Consider the following 19,138-nt stretch of genomic DNA (forward strand, 5'->3'; position numbering starts at 1 on the left):
TCAAATCTCAAACTAAATGTTATTTCTTTCAGAAGATCCCTTTTAACCACCTATTTAAAGTATGTTCTCCCCCGTCGCACCTGTTAGCTTCTTCACAGCACTCATCACACTTGTAATTACACATATTTATTCTTTTACTTGTTTATTGCCTGCCTCTTATAATAATCTGTATGAAGGAAAACCATTTCTTTTTTTTTGAGAGGAAGCCTATTTATTCATTTATTTATTTGTTTATTTATGATTCCAGAGAGAGGAATGGAGTGGGGGAGAGAAACATCAATATGAGAGAAACATTGATCAGTTGCCTCAAACTAGGGATCAAACCCACAACTGAGGCATGTGCCCTGACTGGGAATAGAATCTGCGACCCTTCAGTTCATGGGATGACACTCCAGATCAATTGAGCCACACTGACCAGGGCAAGGAAAACCATTTCTTTACCTTCATATATTCAACAAATATTTATTGAGCACTTAAAACATGTCCAGTGTTGTAGCAGATACTGGGAAGCAACTATGCACAGAAAGATGTTCTCCCTGTTGTCAGAGAACTCACATTCTAATGTGAGGCAGTCAATAAATGGGCAAGAGAATATACAGCATATCAGGCAGTGATGAGTGTCGGGAAAAAAGTTAAGCAGGATAAGACGATGGAAAGGCATGGAGTGGAGTTCTACTTTATAAAAGGTGGTTAGAGGAGGCCTCCTAGAGAAGGGGGCATCTGAGCAGAGACCTGAAGGGAGGAAGAAAGAAAGTCATGCAGATATCGGAGAGCAGAGTTTTCTAGGTAGAGGCAATGGCAAATTCAATATCCCCGAAGAAGGAGCAGTGTGGCTGCTGTGTTTGAGGAAAGCAAGGAGGCTCGAGCAGCTGAATTGGAGAGAGAAGGGAGAGGACGCGAGGCCTAGTAGATGCAGCAAATACTGTGCATTTCACTGAGAGAGAGATGCAAGTTGTTTGAAGGTTTTGAGCAGGAAAACAACATGCTAGAACTTACATTTTTTGAAGATCACTCTGGCTTTTGACTTAAGAATAGACTGTATAGGAATGCAAGGATAATAGAAAGACTGATTAGGAATGACTGCAATAAGTCAATGACAATGACTTATCCCAAGGGAGCAAAGGATGAGATGCAAAGAATGGTCAGATGTGGATAGATTTTGAGTAGAGCTGATAGGACTTGATGACTGATTAGGAGTGAGATGTGAAAGAAAGAGGAGTCAAGGGTAATCCCCAATTTATTTTTATTTTTATTTTTGTTTTTATTTTTTTACCTAGACAACTGGAAGAATGAATTCTCAATATATAGAATTGGAGAAGATTTTGGAGGAGAAACGAGTGTTTAGCTTTGGACATATTTCATTTGTGATACCTAGTAGACATGCAAGTGGAAATGCTGAAGAGGGAGTCTGGGGTCCAAGAGGGAGTCTGGGACCAGGCATTTGGTAATGTCAGTGCACAGAGTATATTTATAACCATTGGAACAGAGGGATAATTTGGAGAGTATGTGCTGATACAAAGGATGAGGCCTAAAGAGAGAGGGAACTCCAATATTCAAAGATCAAGGCAATTAAGAACCAGTTAACGAGATGGAGGAGTGGACAATGAAATAGGAAGAAATAAGAGAAAGGGAAGTCTAGGGACTACATGAGGCAAGTTTTTCAAGAAGGAAAGAAGGATGGACTCATTAGATGCTGCTAGTAGTCAGATGTCTGCTTTGTTATCTCTTCTTTTCAATACTGAGCAGGTAGTAGATGTGACACAAATACGTACTGAATGAATGAAGAAATGAGGTGAAGCTTGTGTCCCTATTAATTCAATAAAGAACAAATGTTCTGGTTTCAAAGGTAGAGCTAGAGTATTTTTTAGATCTAGATGATGGTGTTAACACAGTCTTGAGCTCACTCAGATAGGAAAGCACAAGATGCTTTAATGGAGACCCTGTTCTCCAAAGTACCAGCTGGAGAAAAAGAGAGTTCAGAGTCTCTGCTTTCCAACACAGGTAGGAACCATAAGGTGGTGATGGCAGTGAAGGGTTTGGAGAGATTCTCAACTACCTGAGTACCCTTTGTGTGGAAAGACACAAGTCACCACTTCCCTAACAGACCCCAACAGTAGGGATTAGGGTGAATGTTCAGTTCTCTTTGACTGTCTGCACTCACCACTCTCCCTCTCACCAGGAGAGTCAACCCCTCTGTGACTGGACAGAGGTCAAGTTCCTACCAGATTGACAAATTACAGTGGGAGTGCGCAGACCTTCAGGGCTGGGGCTGCTTGGGCGAAACTAACTCATCAGTTTGTTTAAAACAGTGCTGTTTGATAAGAATCTAATGCAAGTCACATATAAAATTTAAAGATTTTAGTAGTCACTTTTAGAAAGTGGAATTTGAGAATGTGGGGAAAGGTGCAGGGATCAAGAAGCATAACTGGTTGGTACAAAGTAGACAGGGGGAAGTTAATAATATAGGAAAGGGTGAAGCCAAAGGACTTATATGCATGACCCATGGACATGAACTAAGGCGGGTAGGATTGCTGGAGGGAAGGGGGTACTGGGCAGAGGAGGGGCAAAGGGGAAAAACATTGGGACAACTGTAACAGCATAATCAATAAAATATACTTTTAAAAAAGTGGGATTAATTTTAATGATATATTTTATTTAACTCAACGCATCCCCAAAATTGTCATTTTAACATGTAATCAATGTACAAAATTATTAAAGTAACATTTTACATTCTTTTTCCTTTTTAAAATCAGTCTTTGACACCCAGTGTGCATTTATACTTACAGCCCATCTCAGTTTGTAGCAGCCATATTTTAAGGGCTAGGGAACCACACATGGTTTGAGCTACTGTATATTGCACAGCACAAGTCAAAAAGGTAATCTTTGCAAGACAATCAAATCAGCTTTGGTGCCTAAATTCAAAGCTGCCTCAACCAGCTTAATGTCTATGGCTTATAAGGATGAGCTTCTTCAGGGGAGTCTGGAGAGCAAAGGAAGAAGGTCCTGTTAAGGGGTTGGGGCCCCAGGGCAATGAAATTTCACATTTCTAGACCCTCTTCTTTAAGACCAGATCACTGTAGCCCTCATGCTGCTTAGGACCCTCCATTTCACAAAGAGAACTGAATGTGTAAACTAGATCCCATGAAATCCTGTGTGAGCAAGAAGTAGAGAGCACTGTGTGAGCATCCATCTTTACCCAAGTTTTCCCCAAGATTTCATAGGTGCTTCCTCTCTTTCTCTGGTGCTGGCTGCCCTATGTCTGAGGAAGGTCAGTGACCACATGAATCCTCTGGGGGAGTTACAGGCATCTCAGCAGATCAAGGTTTGGATACATAAACCATCAGTAACTCGATGTGTCCACATCCTGTACTGCTTACATTTGGAACAATTATGCCTGGGAAGAAGAATAGTTAATTCATAGAAATGAACATACAATGGTGGAATTTTAGGTACCATTGGTCCTGAATTAAGGAGTCCGGGGGTAGGGGTTGGATGACAGGGTAGGTACACTGGCTCTCAGTGTAACGAGCTATTTGGTTGTCTAATTTCATGCCCCATCCCTCTTTCTACAAAGGTTGTTGGGACCCTGCCTACAGGCTCAGTGCTTCTTGTGCTGGAAACAGAGGCCCATATATCAGTACCTCATTGCTTGTCCTTTTCTGAATCTGAACTCTTTTCTGTTCTTAGAAAACTGACCCTTGCTGTTTCCACAGGATTGAGCCCACACCTTGTCCATGCCTACTCAGGATCATTGGATTTTAAATCTCCAGGCTAGACATCATCCATTTCCTTTGGTGATCTGGACCAGCCTGGCAGTGTATTAAAAGCTTCATCTGCCTCCCTTCCAATAGGTGTGGTTTGGATTTAGACTTAATGATAGTAATAGTTCTGTTTGTGGAGCTTCTATAATGGTGCAAGGCTCCACGCTTGGTGTGTCATACACATTACATCACTTACTGTTCACAGCAACTGCGCCAAGTACATGTTGTCATCCCCATCTTAAAGATGAGGTAACCGCAACTCAGAGATGTTAATTACCTAGCTAATAGTCTCACAGCCAGCAAATGGTAGAATCATTAAAACCCCAATTAGTTTGAGCCCAGAGCATATACTAAATTCTACCACCCTACAGTCTTGCTGTCCCCAGTCAGTATCTGGTAAGCCTGGGGCAGGTCTAGCATGCTCCTGCTTCCTGCCTCACCTCACGTGTGTGTGCCTTGTCTGTGTGCTTGTGCTTCTGTCCTGGACCCTGACTTCTACTCTTGGACTTAAGCCCCAGCCTCACCCCCTAGTCTACTTTGCTGAGGCATCACACCTGCTTGGGTCTTGACAACCTCCTGTGCTGAAGGGCTGCCCCTCTTCCCTCCAGCTGCTAGAAGGAATGTAGTGCTCAGGTGTCCAGACTCTCCCAGAACCATGAACCTCCCTCCAGCTTGACAACATGCATGATCTCTGCCTGGAGGTAGTTGTTGCCATGCACCACCAGTTCTTCTCGCAATGGCTCAAGCACATTTACGCCAGCCCATGTAGGGACTGCTATATGCAAGGCTACCATAGAGGTTTGTACTTTGTCATGAAATTGTTCTGGGAGACGTCCTGTATGCCCTGATCCTCCACTCTTTACCTTTTCGTTTTTCTAGTTTTGTGATCTCCCATTGAGCTCTTTAACTCAAAAACTATTCTCATTCAAACTCTTGTTTTATGACCCAGTTTCAGATCAGCTATCTAAGATCTGGCAGGATTCCCAGTCCCTACTTTCAGCTTCACCCACTTTAACTATTGGCCTGGGGAGGATGTGCTATGCCCAGTGACCTAGCTAACTCGTGGGATTTGCCTTAGTGGTTTTGCTTGGCTTCTGCCTAACAGGAGAAGCTGGGATTGTGCTCCCGCTGGCAGATTTGAACGCTGGCACCAACTCATGTCAGATCCTAGCCTGTGGTTTGGAAAGTTGGCTTCTCTCCTTGGGGCCATGCCCAAGACCAAATTAATCCCTCTTGCGTGGTCACTGCCAATTTTCAGCTCATTCTTTGAGTGCTCACCCACCATTAAGATCCCAGCATGCCCTGTAACCAAGTCAGCCCAGATTATAGCATCCATTTTCCCTGACTTTCAGGAAGTCCCTGCCTAAACTGCTGTGCCCTGTTCTTGCCTCAGGACTCCCTTCCTCCAGGGCTGGAGGCTGCATGGGGTTGCCAGGACCCAGTGGCGGGCTTGCCCCGCCATGTCATCCCTGCTGCTGTCAGTCCATCCACATAGGGACCTTGCTGACACCAGCTGCCTGCCTGAATTGTTGATGATGGCCTCTCTGTGGAGCAATGCCAGCTGACTGGACAGCTCACCAGGCCCACACTCTGCTTCCCTGTCACTCACCACCTTGTAACCCCTGTTGCCCCAGTCTCTTGTTCCTTGTGGTGGTCTGTCTGGTGTCTGGCCCTGGCCTTTCCTCATCTGGCCTCAGTTCTTGGCTCTCATGCTCAGATCTAATGTACTATAATGGGAATGTCTGCCTGCATCCCCTCTTGTTTGTTTAACAAGTTATCCCCTTCGCCACACACTGGTATGTATTGACTTTTAGAAGCTTTATGTGTGTAAGTCATCTTCTCGATTAGATGTTGAGCTCCTTTAGGTTAATAAACATATCTCATCCTGAATTAATTTAATAAACATCAGATCTTTACTATGTCCTTAGCCTTATGCTGGATCCTAGGGAAGGGGGTGATGGGTTAGGATAAAGCAAAAGCATAGCATCATGTACCAAACAGAAGGCTTAGTGCTGGCCAAGTGGCTAAATTTGTTGGCGCGTCATCCTGTAAACCAGAAGATCGCTGGTTTGATTCCCAGTGAGGGCACATACCTAGATTGTGGGTTCAGTCCCTGGCTGGAGAGTGTACAGGAGGCAACTGATCCATGTCTTGCTTTCTCTCTCCCCCTTCCTTTCTCTCTGGAATAAAAAAGAAAGAAAAAAAAAAAAAGGCAGCCTTATATCTACAGAGGTCATGATTGATATGATTAGTCATCCAAATTGGGAGGCTTTTGACAGTGCCCTAAAAAAGTTAAGTTAGTGGTTTACAGCATATGTAAACCAGGACTATCACAGGAGACCAGGAATCATGATCACGTTTCTTATACACTTTGCAGGCCCAGCACACTGAGTGGGCTCTCAGGGAAGGTCCAGCTAGTTGCTGTGTCAGGCCCAGAACCTCCATCTCCTGGCTCCCAGTCCTTGTAATTTCTGTTGTGTTTCATCTGAATCTTTGTCCTTTAGGAGTTTGTAATCTAGTTAGCAAAATCGACAAGAATCCAGAAAACCATTAAGACAATAACTCTGACCAACTGCTGAGTAACTGATATAAGCAAGCATTTTTCATACAGTTTTCTCTGGCAGCCCAGGCCTCCTCCGGCTGCCAACAGAGAGAAGCACAGAACATGACATCTCCACCTCTATAGCCCCTCTGCTTTGTCTGGCTTCCGTATTGGCTTCTGCTGAAGTTTTGTCCTTGATAAAGCATTATACGGTATTAAGAAGTATGAAACCTTTTGATAGATAATAACTACAATGGAAGACCAGGGGAGGGAGAGATCCTTCTTGTGCTGGTAGGCTTTTAGAAGCCATAAGACTTATGTTAGGCCTTGAAAGATGGATGGAATTTAGGTACTTCTAATGTACTTCCAACCACATCCAATTCAATATTGTGATCAAAGTTGTTGCTTAATAGATACTAGTTGACTTTTTTGGCCCTCATATACACGCAAGTACATTTTGTGGTTTTTAAAAAAGTACAATAATAACAGCTAACCAACATTGCCTCATGTTTATTTCTCTGCTTCCTGCTTCCTGAATCATTCCACATCCTCACTCTTCCTACTCTATTCCTAATGTACACTTAGCATGGCTGTCCCCAATAATAATGATGTGAGATTCTTCTTCTAGAAGGACTGCCCACCTCCCCAACATGGAGTCCTATTGATTTGCCTCCTAGTGGTGGCAATGGCCAAAGGCCAAGTGATGTCGATGTGATGGTACTGCAGGTCCACAGGCAGGCCAGCTGGTGAGGGTCAGTGGCTTACAGGTGGTGTGCTCTGACAGGAGCTAACTGATACCTATCAATAGAACATCATGGCCTTGGCTCCATTAACACAGGAAATAAAAGTGCTAATTAGCTCCATCCATGCTGTGAGCACTAGCTCTCTGATCAGCCAGGAATTCACAGGCTCTATATACCTGTAACAGTGATCATGAAGGAAAGAATTGGAGACTCCAGAATAAAGCCCTGATAGCTGCAGCTATTGGTAATTCCAGTGGCCTTGCTGGTTGTAAAGAAGAGCAGATGGGCCACAGGGTTTTCGTGCACATCTGTAAAACACACCAGACAGAAAATGAGATGGAAGAGAAACTGAGTTTGGTTTACATCTAAGCCCTGGTGGCTCAGCTGCCTTATGGCCACAGTGGTGTAAAAGGACACAAAATAAGCCCCAGTTCTAGTTCAGTTTTTGCCTTAACCTTGGAGCTTCAAATTAGAGCATTTGCAAAAACAGTTCAATTCTATCAGATCCACAAAGATTTCCTATTTGAAAAAAGGTAACCAGCACAATTCTCTAATCTTCCAGGATATACCACTACCTCTCTGTGACCCTTGAGGAAGTGGAAGGAAATTGTGTTGCTTCTCTTGGTACAGACAGGAAATTAATTCTCTCATTTCTTATGGAAGCATAAAGCTCTACCACCCATAGATCAGGGAACCGACTGTCTGTTCTCATTCAAATTACAAATGGACGCTTGAGACTTACCGCTTTGGGCCTGACTTAGACCAACACAGGTACACTGGACAGAAAAGGACACAGGGTTCAACTTACCACCAGTCGTCAGTGACAAGTCACTGTGGACACTCTCATACACACAGGGCAATTAGAAGCCTTATTTATTTTTAAATATAGTCTCAAATAATTGCTATTCATTGACTATAATAAGCACTTGATACGCAAAATCTCACTTGAGCATCATCTGGATGCTAGGAAGTGGGCATCATGAGGCTTTATAGGTGAGGAAACAGGAACAGGAAACCAGGTGATTTTCCAAGGCAGCAGAGCTGAGCTCTGAGTCCACATCTCTCTGAAGCCCATGCTGTTAATCAATATGCTCTACCCGCCTATCAAAGGCCTAATCAAATATCGATTCTTTATGCTCTGTACTTAATTTTCAACAATACATTTTCAATTAGGAAGAGAATGCCTCGAACCCCTGCAATTTAGAAGGCAGTTAATGCTAAATCAATGCTTCCCCTCTCAAGGATGCAATAGGTAAGAGCAAATGTCACCAGATATGATCAAGAAAGAGTTAGTATTTAGTGTAAGCCATAAGAAGCATTTTGAACACTTGTTGACTGTCAAAAGCATATGTAAAAACCAAAGATTCAAGTTTTCTGTCACTTAACCATGATAGACAGTGTAAAGACATCTTACTATAACCCCTAAGGGAAGTTATATTCCTGGGAAATAAGTAGTTATTTCAAACTGGCTGAAAAAAGTGAATTTGTCAAATTTAGACTTAATCAGGGAAGGGCAGACATGTGCTTCCTGGAAATCACTGCTAAAGAGCATAAAACCTGTACACTGGAGGGCCTATAAGCCATTTTTGTTTGTTTTTGTAATAACTTGTGCTCCACTTAACAACTTAACTGCATTTCAATGTATGTCACAAGGATTTTGGCTCATGTCCTTTAGCTGGTAAAATAAATGCACTCACAAGCTTCAGGAACACAAGCAGAAACTTGATTTATATTCAGAGAAAATAATAATCAGAAAAAATTTTTTTCTGGTGTCAGGAAGAGAATTTACATGTGGGACAAAATTAAGCACAGGATTTCAAGGAAGACAAAAAGAACAATGGTGTTAGGATAAAAATTAATAACCAAGCCAGGTGGGTCTTAGCATCTAAAAATAGGAGTAGGTGAAGTTCTGGACTGACTGATAATTAAGAGTAGGTTTCATTCCCAGTGTTACCTCTGATGTGTGTGACTTTGAGAAACTCAATTATTCTGTGCCTCAATTTTTTATCTGTAAAGTGGGGACACTGACTGCCTACTGAACTCCCCTTGTGGTTATAAAGATTACCAAGATAAGGATTATGAAAGGCTATGAAGCAATACACTTCACAGATATAGAATACAGCTCTTATTATACACTTTGCTACCTTTTATTTTCAGTTTCCTCTGACTAAACTATACTACGCACCAAAGTTCCCAGTCTTGGATGATTACTTTCTCACTCTCTTTCACAAGTTCTAATTTGGAATGCATAAGAAATCACAAGTTTATTAGTTACTGCAAGCTTCATATATGATGCCTGAACTAAAATACACAGCTACATTCAGTGTCTTAAATTTCAGGCTTATTGAAAAGATGTGGGTAGTGAAACCCAGTGGACAGCTACAGACCACGTCAGACCACCACCACCCTGCCGTCGCACACTACCAAGACAGAGTGAAAGCAGCTCTACCTAATTACATAGAAACAAACACAGGGAGGGGGCCAAAATGAGGAGACAAAAAACATGGCCCAAATGAAAGAACAGATCAAAACTACAGAAAAAGAACTAAACAAAATGGAGATAAGTAATCTAGCAGATGCAGAATTCAAAACACTGGTTATCAGGATGTTCAAGGAACTCAGTGAAGACCTCAGTAGCATAAAAAGATCTGGTCAGAAACAAAGGTTACACTAATTGAAATAAAGAACAATTTACAGGGAAACAAGAGTAGAGTGGATTAAGCCAAGAATCACATCCATGGTTTGAAACATAAGGAAGAAAAAAACAACCAATCAGAACAAGAAGATAAAAGAATCTAAAAAGAAAACAAAACAAACAAACAAACAAAAAAACAAACAAAAACAAAAAACAAGGATAGTGTAAGCAGCCTCTGGGACCACTTCAAGCATTCCAACATTTGCATCATAGGGGTGCCAGAAGGAGAAGAGAAAGAGCAAGAAATTGGAAATCTATCTGAAAAAAATAATGAAATAAAACTTCCTTAATTTGGTGAAGGAAATAGACATGCAAGTTCAGGAAGCACAGAGAGTCCCAAACAAGATGGATACAAAGAGCCCCACTCTAAGATACATCATCATTAAAATGCTAAAGGTTAGAGTTCCGGCCAAGATGGAGGCATAGACCGACACGCTCTGTCTCCCTCCACAACTAAGAAGGAATACAACTACAACAAAACCAAAAATAACCAGAAGTCCCAGAAAATAAAGGCATATGTAAGTCCAACGTACGAAGTCATAAACAAGTGGTGCTTGTCCAGACAGGTAGGAAGGGAAACCGTGGCTGAAAGATCGAACTGTGTTGGAGGCGGCAGCCACAGCAGCAAACAGCGGGACCCGGTAAGCACAGACACCCATATTTGAGGGGAGGACAGAAGCACCTGGGAGCCGGCCCTGGCTGCAGACCAGACCTGTCGCAGACGAAGGCAGACCCCATTGTCTCGGATTGTGAGTCCCGGAGTGCGTGGGGATGGAGAAGGAGGCTCCCAGTTCCTCAGCAGAGAGTAACAGCAGGAATCCATCTTGGACCCCCGCCCCCAAGCGAAGCGCAACAGTGTGGTGAGAAAGGCCACCAGGTTGTGATGAGCACATGGGGCTCTGCTCAATATAGCATAGGAGGTGTGACAGCGCCCTGCCCAAGAAGGAAAGGTAAACAAAATGGTCAGAATGGCAGAATTAATGATTGAAATACCAACCACACAGCTAATGAAAAAACAAATAGAAGACTTGACTGATGAACAAATAGCAAATCTTTCTGAGGCTCAGTTCAGAGCTAGAGTCATAAGGCAGCTTACAGACCTAACAGCCTGGCTGAATCAAGACAGGGAAGGAATGAAGGCTAGTCCTGATGAGATGAACAAAAATACATACAAGTGGTGAGGAAGGGAAAGCCATGGATCAAATCAACAAATTGGAACATAGGGAGGGAACAAACAGTCAACCAGTGCAGAAAGAGGAAACAAAAAGTAAGGAATATGAGGAGAGGCTCAGAAACCTCTGAGACAGCTATAAGCGAACGAACATTTGAACTATAGGATTGCCAGAGGGTGAAGAAGAAGGACTAGAAATTGAAAAATTATGTGAAAAAATAATGAAGCAGAACTTCCCTAAATTGGGGAAGGAAATAGACTTACAGGTCTAGGAAGCACAGAGAGTTCCAGATAAATTGGACCCAGGGAGAACCACTCTGAGACACATTATCACCAAAATGTCAAAAATTAAGGATAAAGAGAGAATCTTAAAAGCAGCAAGAGAGAAGAGAAGAATTATATACAAAGGGGTCCCAATTAGACTATCAGCAGATTTCTCAAAGGAGAATTTACAGGCAAGAAGGAACTGGGAAGAAATATTCAAAGTAATGAAAATCAAAAACCTACAACCACGGTTACTCTATCTAGCAAAGCTGTCATGCAGAATAGAAGGGCAGAGAAAGTGTTTCTAGGACAAAGTAAAACTGAAGGAATTTGTTAGATCCAAACCACTGTTACACGAGATGTTAAAGGGACTTGTTTAAAAGAAGGAGGATCAAAACTATGAACATTAAAATGAAAACTGTATCACAACAACCAACAGCAGAAGCTAGGGAATCGAAACAAAGGCAAACTAAGTAGGGGAAAAAGAATTCTAGGTACGGGGAACATATTGAGGGGAGGTCAGTGGGGAGGGGGAAGGGGGAAAAGGGAGGGAGATGATGCAGGAATTAAGAAGCCTAGTAGGAGGGAGTGGAGTAGACAGGAAGATGTTGAGAAGAACTATATGCACAACCAATGGGCATGGACTAAGGGGATGGACAACTGGAGAGGGGCGTCACAGGGTGGAGGGGAGCAGAGGGAAAGGAAATTGGGAAAACTGTAACAGCATAATCAATAAAATAAAATAAAAAATAAATAAAATGGCTAAAGGTTAAAGATAAAGAGAGAATCTTAAAAGCAGCAAGAGATAAGCAGTTAGTTACCTACAGGGGAGTTCCCATAAGACTGTCAGCTGATTTCTCAAAAGAAACTTTGCAGGCTAGGAGGGATTGACAAGAAATATTCAAAGTCACGAAGAGCAGGGACCTACAGCCAAGATTGCTCTACCTAGCAAAGCTATCATTTAGAATGGAAGGGCAGATAAAGAGCTTCCCAGACAAGAAAAAACTAAAGGAGATCATCATCACCAAACCATTATTACAGTGATACCTTGGCTAGTGAAGATAATTTGTTCTGTAATCACATTTGTTAGCTGGAATCACATTCGTTAGTTGAAATCTTCCTTAGCCAAAATGTAACTTCTCGTAGGTTTCTATAGAAAATCATTTAATTCATTCTGGATGCTGTCCACGGAGTGTGCACCGTACTGACACAGGCATGAGAATAGTTTCTCTCTGTGGGACTCTGGCAGCCCCTCTCTACGAGGTCAAAGTGAGGGCCCTCTCTCACCTTCTGATATATGTCATCATCAAACCCGAAGCAGCTTATGTTATCAGGCGTCTCACTTCTCACAATCTTGAATGTAAACAACCCAGTCGGGTTGGTGGGTCTCCCCTGTGTGATGTGGTCAGCTCATTTCTTTGTCACACACACACAGATGGAAAGGATAAGCTCCTGGAATGGCCCAACCGTTCATGTTTGCTGCTTTATGTTAGCGTGCGCATCCACTAAAACATTCCTTAACTGAGTCCAAAAATCAGCGAGTAAAATCTTTGTTAGCCGAAAAATTCGTTAGCAGGGTCACTCATTAGCCAAGATATCACTGTATATGAAATGGTAAAGGGACTTATTTAAGAAAAAGAAAAAGATAAAAACTATGAACAATAAAATGGCAAAAATACATATATATCAACAATTGAATCTAAAAAAATAAACTAAGCAAATAGAAAGAACAGAGACAGAATCATTGATATGGAGAGCATTTTAATGGTTGCCAAATGGGAGAGGGTTTGGGGAAATTGTTGAAGAGGTGAGGGGATTAAGAAGTACAAATATGTAGTTACAGAATAGCTGTGGGGATATAAAGTACAGTATAGAAAATGGAGTAGACAAAGAACTTATACGTAAGACCCATGGACATGAACAATGGTGTGGGGATTGCCTGAGAGAGTGAGGGGTGCTGGGTAGAGGGGGGGAAAGGGTGAAAACTGGGACAACTGTAATAGCATAATCAATAAAATATAATTTAAAAAATTAAAAATTAAAGATATGGGTGGTGAAAATAAGAAATTGAATTTTTTATCTTCTGGAGCACAATTTTATGATCAGTTTAATCATTGTTATATACAATGTAAATTTTAAAATGAGCACATAGATTAGGAAGAAAGATAGAAAAAAGCAATTACTGCAGGAAAACAAAGAGGATTGCTATCCTCCTGTTATGCTGACTTCAATTTTATAAGACGATTGAGTCAAGTCCAAGTTGTTGGGAGTGATAGAAGACTGCTTCCAAAATCACAGCAACCTGGAAATGAGTGTGTCTTTTCACAGATGCTATACATGGTTTAGTTATTGACTTGCTGTTTCAAGGGCATAATATTTCCTGGCCAATTAGTAAAATACTCTGAGATGAAACTTCACCAGGGCATCTGTAACTGCTTGGACATGAACTGTTGCCATTTTGAAAGGTCACTGGACTTAACTCACAGGATATCACCCAGATAAACTGTGGAAAAGAGGCCACAGATTGCTTGGGAAGAAAATGGAATGGAGAATCTGCAGAACAGAATTTCAGTTCTGGCATTCCTTTACTTCCCATCTTTCATCCTGGTGTCGCAACGCACCCAGCCCAATTAGTGTCCTGTTGAGTTCTGTAGACCAGGAAGGGAGGAAACATGGGTCTTGCCTTCTAAAGGGCTTTTACATTGATGAAAAGAGGGTAGCCCGGTCATGATTGGAAGTAGAAGGCATACTGTGAAACAGGAAATTGTCCAGTATCAAGTGTAGCTTACCAGGCTGGAGTCAGAACTCAGAGGAGAGGAACCCAGGGAAAAGAAAGCCAAAATGGCCACCTCATACCAATATCACAGGGTGCCTGACTCAGGGAGCCACTCCAAACATAGGTCTGCACCAGGCAGCACCTCCTCCTTCAACACTAAACTGAATAAAGACTTCGGAGCTCCTACAATGTACCAAGCACTATGTTAGGCAGTGAGGATACTGCGGGAACAACGTGTTTTTGGTCATTGCTATACTCTTACCTTCTCTGCTCCCTGGCTGGTTTGGCTCAGTGGATTGAGCTTCGGCCTGCGAGCTAAGTGCCGCTGGTTTGATCTTCCAGTCAGGGCACATCAGAGAAGGAAAACTCTGACTCCAAAAAACCTCCGCTGCCTTGCGGCATACCTCTTCAGGGGAAAGGCTAAGGGAGTAAACCCCGACAGAAAATCCGGAGCCGGAGTCCCTAAGGCGGTTTGACGTTGTAGTCAACACCGGCAACTCCTGCGGCGCACCTGAAACCAAGCTGTATTGACTCCGTCTTTCCCTTGGACCCTTCAGCTGCGAAGAGAGGGGGGGTCTGCAGCATGGGCAACAGCAGACCCTCCATATCACCCTGCCCAGGCTCTGTAGCTTCAGCTTCACTGGAGAGGACACTCCAGCGTCATCACAAGATGTCGATTCCATCACAAGATGTCGATTCAACACGGGAGGAGACAGATACCGTGTCACTCCCGAGTTGGACTGCACAGCCATTCTCGGCGGTGCAGATAGACTCTTAAGAAGCTACACCATCGTCTCTCGAGACGGATGGCTGCCGACAACCTTCTCTGCTGGTAAAAAATCTGATTTTTCTATTAGGGAATTACTGCCACCTATCCGCAAAAAGTCCGCGTTGTTTAGAGGCTCTCCCGTCCCAGTAGGGTTAGAGCATGTGCTTCGGGGCTGGCCAATCACCACACTGAATCCCCCGGAATAGTGATTGGTTCAGAGGTGGCTGAGTCAGTCAGGTTCCTCCGATCAGAATGAACCCAGGATTAAAGAGGAAGCATCAGGAAGATAGCCTTTTCCTGGGTTAGTAACAGTAAGAATGAAATGAGCCTGGAATTGCCAGGAGCTACCACCCTGTGGGAGGCAGAACTAAGATGGAGAAATATGGAATTGTGAATATATTGTTAGAGCCTCTGAATCCAGGCTAATTTAGTCTGTCGCTGGCCCTGAACATTCCAATTTTATGAGCTAACAGACTTCCCTTTGTTTACCTCCCCCCCTTGTCTTAAACTAATTGGATTTGTTTTTATGTTCTTTGCACCAAAAATGAAAGTTTTGATACAGAGACATTGATGAAAAAACATCATTCTTAATACTGAGGTGGCAGATGTGTGTGTGGTAAGTGAAAAGTTAGAGGTGTTCCCTGTGTGATGGGGGTAGAGCAGAGAGGGAGCCACTGACTGTCTGGGGGGTGCGGGGGAAGCTTCCTCAGCCTGCAGAGGCTAGCAGTTGGTGCCTAGCCTACACTCCTACGACCAGAAGACCTACAATCTCCCTTCCTACATACCTCAAGCTAATTAGTTCTAGGCGGATCCAGTGCTCTAGAAAAAATTTCTGGCAACTCCTTTCTTTCTCCAGTTTCCCCTAGCCTGTGCATTTCTATTAATTGGTGGATATTGCTGAGGACTCTATAGTTTTAGACTGAGCAGGTGAAAATGTCAAGAGTAATAAATATTTTTCTCTCTTTAAGGAAGTAGTCATTGGCATTAAACCCCCTCCATGGCAAGAATAGTTCATGTAAATTACAAAAAAAAGGGGGCAACTTACTGCACTGTCAACTATTTCTTAGGGCTGGATATACTCTTTAGCAAAATACTACTGAAAAAAACATTAAATTCCTACATTCATATGACTCCTGTGCTCTCCTTCAAGCTGGACAGCCTACTTCAGCCTTCAGCAACAGTTCTTGTAGGATGACTGCTGTGGCTACGTTTTGCATTTGCAAGGTTTGCTTGATAAAGATTGATAATATTCTGTAGGACATACCGTCTTCAGTTGCAGGCTAGCATGGAAGAGGCAGAATAGTGAGGTGGAAAGAGTGTGTCCTAAGAGTCAAATAGATCTATTTTGATTTCTTTCTGTACCCAGTCAAGATAATTTACTTCCCTGAACATTGATCTCTTTTTAAAATAAAGATAATAGTACTTCACTTCCATGGTTTCTGTGAAAAGTGAAAAAGATCAAGTGCCTTGCACATTGCTGTTCACATTCTAGGCTTACTATATAAGAATGGTTATAGTCAGTGTATACTTTAACGGACTTCTGTCTCTAAAACCCAAGATCTTCTAACTATTTAGCCAGTCCTCCACTTCCCCTTCTCCAAGCTCAGTGTATCCCAGCTTACTCTCTTCCATTCCCAGAGTATGAGGGCTGGAGTCTCTATCCACACCTTGCAAAGTAACAGGGACACTGGTGAGCTGTGTGTCCAGCGGGGATCACAGTGGGGAGGACAGATTAGAGAATGACAGCTGGCCTGGGAGAAACCCTCCCTGAAAGGATCAGGAGCTCTATTCCAGGCTGCAGAGCCTTCAGGGCTAAGGCCAGGTGGCAGCTTTCTTCTCCATTTTTTACCTGCATAGTCACCCCCATTCGGCTGGTTCTGTAACATAGCTTACCTTCTTTGCAGAGACCCCATGGGAGTGCATGCTACTTGAGCGGCAAGACCTGACCTTTCACTCGTTGCGGGGCCTCAAGGCCTAAACAGTGCCTGACCTGCAGTCCACATACACTGAATATTTAGGAAACACTGTATAAACAATGAGTCTGGAGCCCTGGCGTCATCCTTTCCTCATTCTTTCCCCAGGGCTGCATCTGGATTTGTGAAAATGTGGACGGACTTGAATCTTCTTGCCAGATAACAGGGCTGTCCTTTACCCTCCTAGCCTGGACTACACAAGCATCCAGAGACCTTAAACTGACTCTGAAGATAAAGAGAGAAAAATTCGATGATTCAAAGATTAGACTGGGCAGGCAAAATGGCCAAGTTGGCCCTAAGAACACACAAAAAGTTTAATTTTCAACTGGATAGTGTGCTACATTAGATTATTAAGGAACGGAGAGCCCCAAATATTAGTAGATTAAGCAAGACAATTTTATGTTCTCTCGCATGATAAGAAGGCTGGAGGCAGGTCGTCAAGGGCTGCTGAAAAGGTAGCACAGTGGTGTCAATACCCAGCCTCCCTGGCTTTCTTCTCTGCCATGCTTAGCATGTGGCCTCCGTCTTCACAGAAGCCTCTGGTGCTGAAAAGCATCCCATCCAAGTTGGAAGAGGAGGACGAGGGAGTGCGACCAGCTGAGTAGACCCCTTTAAAAAACTTTCCTAGAAGACCTGCCCAAAGTCTCTTATTTACCCTCCCGGGCCATTCATTCAGCAAGGAATGGAACTGGAGCATATGTTTTTAGAGCCTGACATGTTTGCACCTCCCAAATATAGAAGTTAGTGAAGAAGAAACTGGGTAGGCAATTAGCAGTTTCTGACCAATTATCGTATCACTCAAGATGAGTAAATGAAGATAAGAGAAGTCATCCTGTAAATTTATGGAGAAATGGTTGAGAGGATGAAAGCATATTTGATGAGGCTGTGCTGGATGAGAAACCCAAGAGCCACACAGAAGGATTGGCCAGCTTCCAGGCCCCAGAACCACACTGCCTATGCACCAACCAGGATGCTACTGGTCTCAGGGTAACCAAGTGCCTTCACCACTGCACTTGGGGAAAAACCCTTCTCCCTGTGCATGGCTTCCTCCTTGCATGGCTTCATTCTTCCTTCCAAGTTTGACAAGGACTACCCTCTCATGTGGAAACCTAGCTGCATGGGAGTCTAGGAAATGGAGTTTTTAGCCTTTGAGTCTGTATACTATATAAAGCAGGTTAGAATGAACATTGAGTAAATCAATTGGCAATACTTGCCCCAATATTTTAACCATTCATATAATACACAAATTTTCCATTTTCAGTAACTATATGTCCATTCCTTTATAAATTCATTCATTTATTTATTGACTTAGTACACATTAACCAAGTGCATGCTTTGTGTTAGGTACCACACTAGGTGCTATGCGTAAAAGACAAAGTTAAGGTCTGCACGGGGGGTGAGAAGATGAGGGCCAATAGTGAAGTGATTTGTGGGGAACTAGAGGGTGCTGGCACCTTTTCTCATCGCCACGCGTTTGTTTCTGTGAAGGGTCACACCCTCAGCATTTTCAGGTCTCCCCACATGTCAAGAAGCCGGAATCTGTACCTTCAAGTAACCTCTTCACATTCTTAAAATCAATGATTTTTAAACACCAGCTGCACATTCCAATAACCTAGGGATCATCCAAAATTGCTGATGCCTACCCCACTCTAATCCTGAGAGAAACATCGAACAATCACCATGTGAAGAACATGCTACAAATACCTGGCCAGTAATCCTCAAGACTGACAGTCACCAAAAACAAGGGCAGTGTGAGAAACTGACAACTAAAAGTAGGCTTAAGAGACATAAGAACAAAGTGTAATGTTACCTGGATAGGATGCTGACACAGAAAAAAAAAAATTAGGGAAAAACCACAAAAGTCTGAATAAAGTGTGACGTTAGTTAATAATAGTGTATAAATATGGTTCATTAAGTGACAAATGTACCATTGTAATGTAAGATGTCAAGACGGGAAACTGGGTGTGGGTATAGGAAAATACTCAGTACTATGGTCACAACTGTAAATTTCAAACTGTTCTAGAATTTAAAAAGTTTATCAAAAACAAATAGTGAAGCTCAAAAGTACTAAACATATGTTAGTCACTTTATTCATGACTGCACAATTTTATATGAATATTTTGTGGGAAATCTAGAGAATACACTGACGATAGAGAACAGAGTGAATTAAGGGCTCAAGTTTTTTTTGTGTGTGTTTTTTTTTGGGGGGGTGATTTTATTGTTATTGTTGTTGCAGTTTTTAGCTTTACAGGCTGACTCAATACTGATAGTAACTCCATTTATTTAAGTAGAACTGGAAGAGGTATAGATTCGCTTGTGAGAAATAATAAAATTTGTACTTAAAATACTGAAAACAAAAACAAATAGTGATGTCTAGGACCCTTCCCTGACAAATTAAAGCAGAATCACTCAGAGGGTAGGACTCCAGTACAGACTTTTTGGGA

The sequence above is a fragment of the Furipterus horrens genome, unplaced genomic scaffold (assembly GCF_987537825.1).
Source record: "Furipterus horrens unplaced genomic scaffold, mFurHor1.1.pri manual_scaffold_3, whole genome shotgun sequence".
Taxonomy (NCBI): Eukaryota; Metazoa; Chordata; class Mammalia; order Chiroptera; family Furipteridae; genus Furipterus; species Furipterus horrens.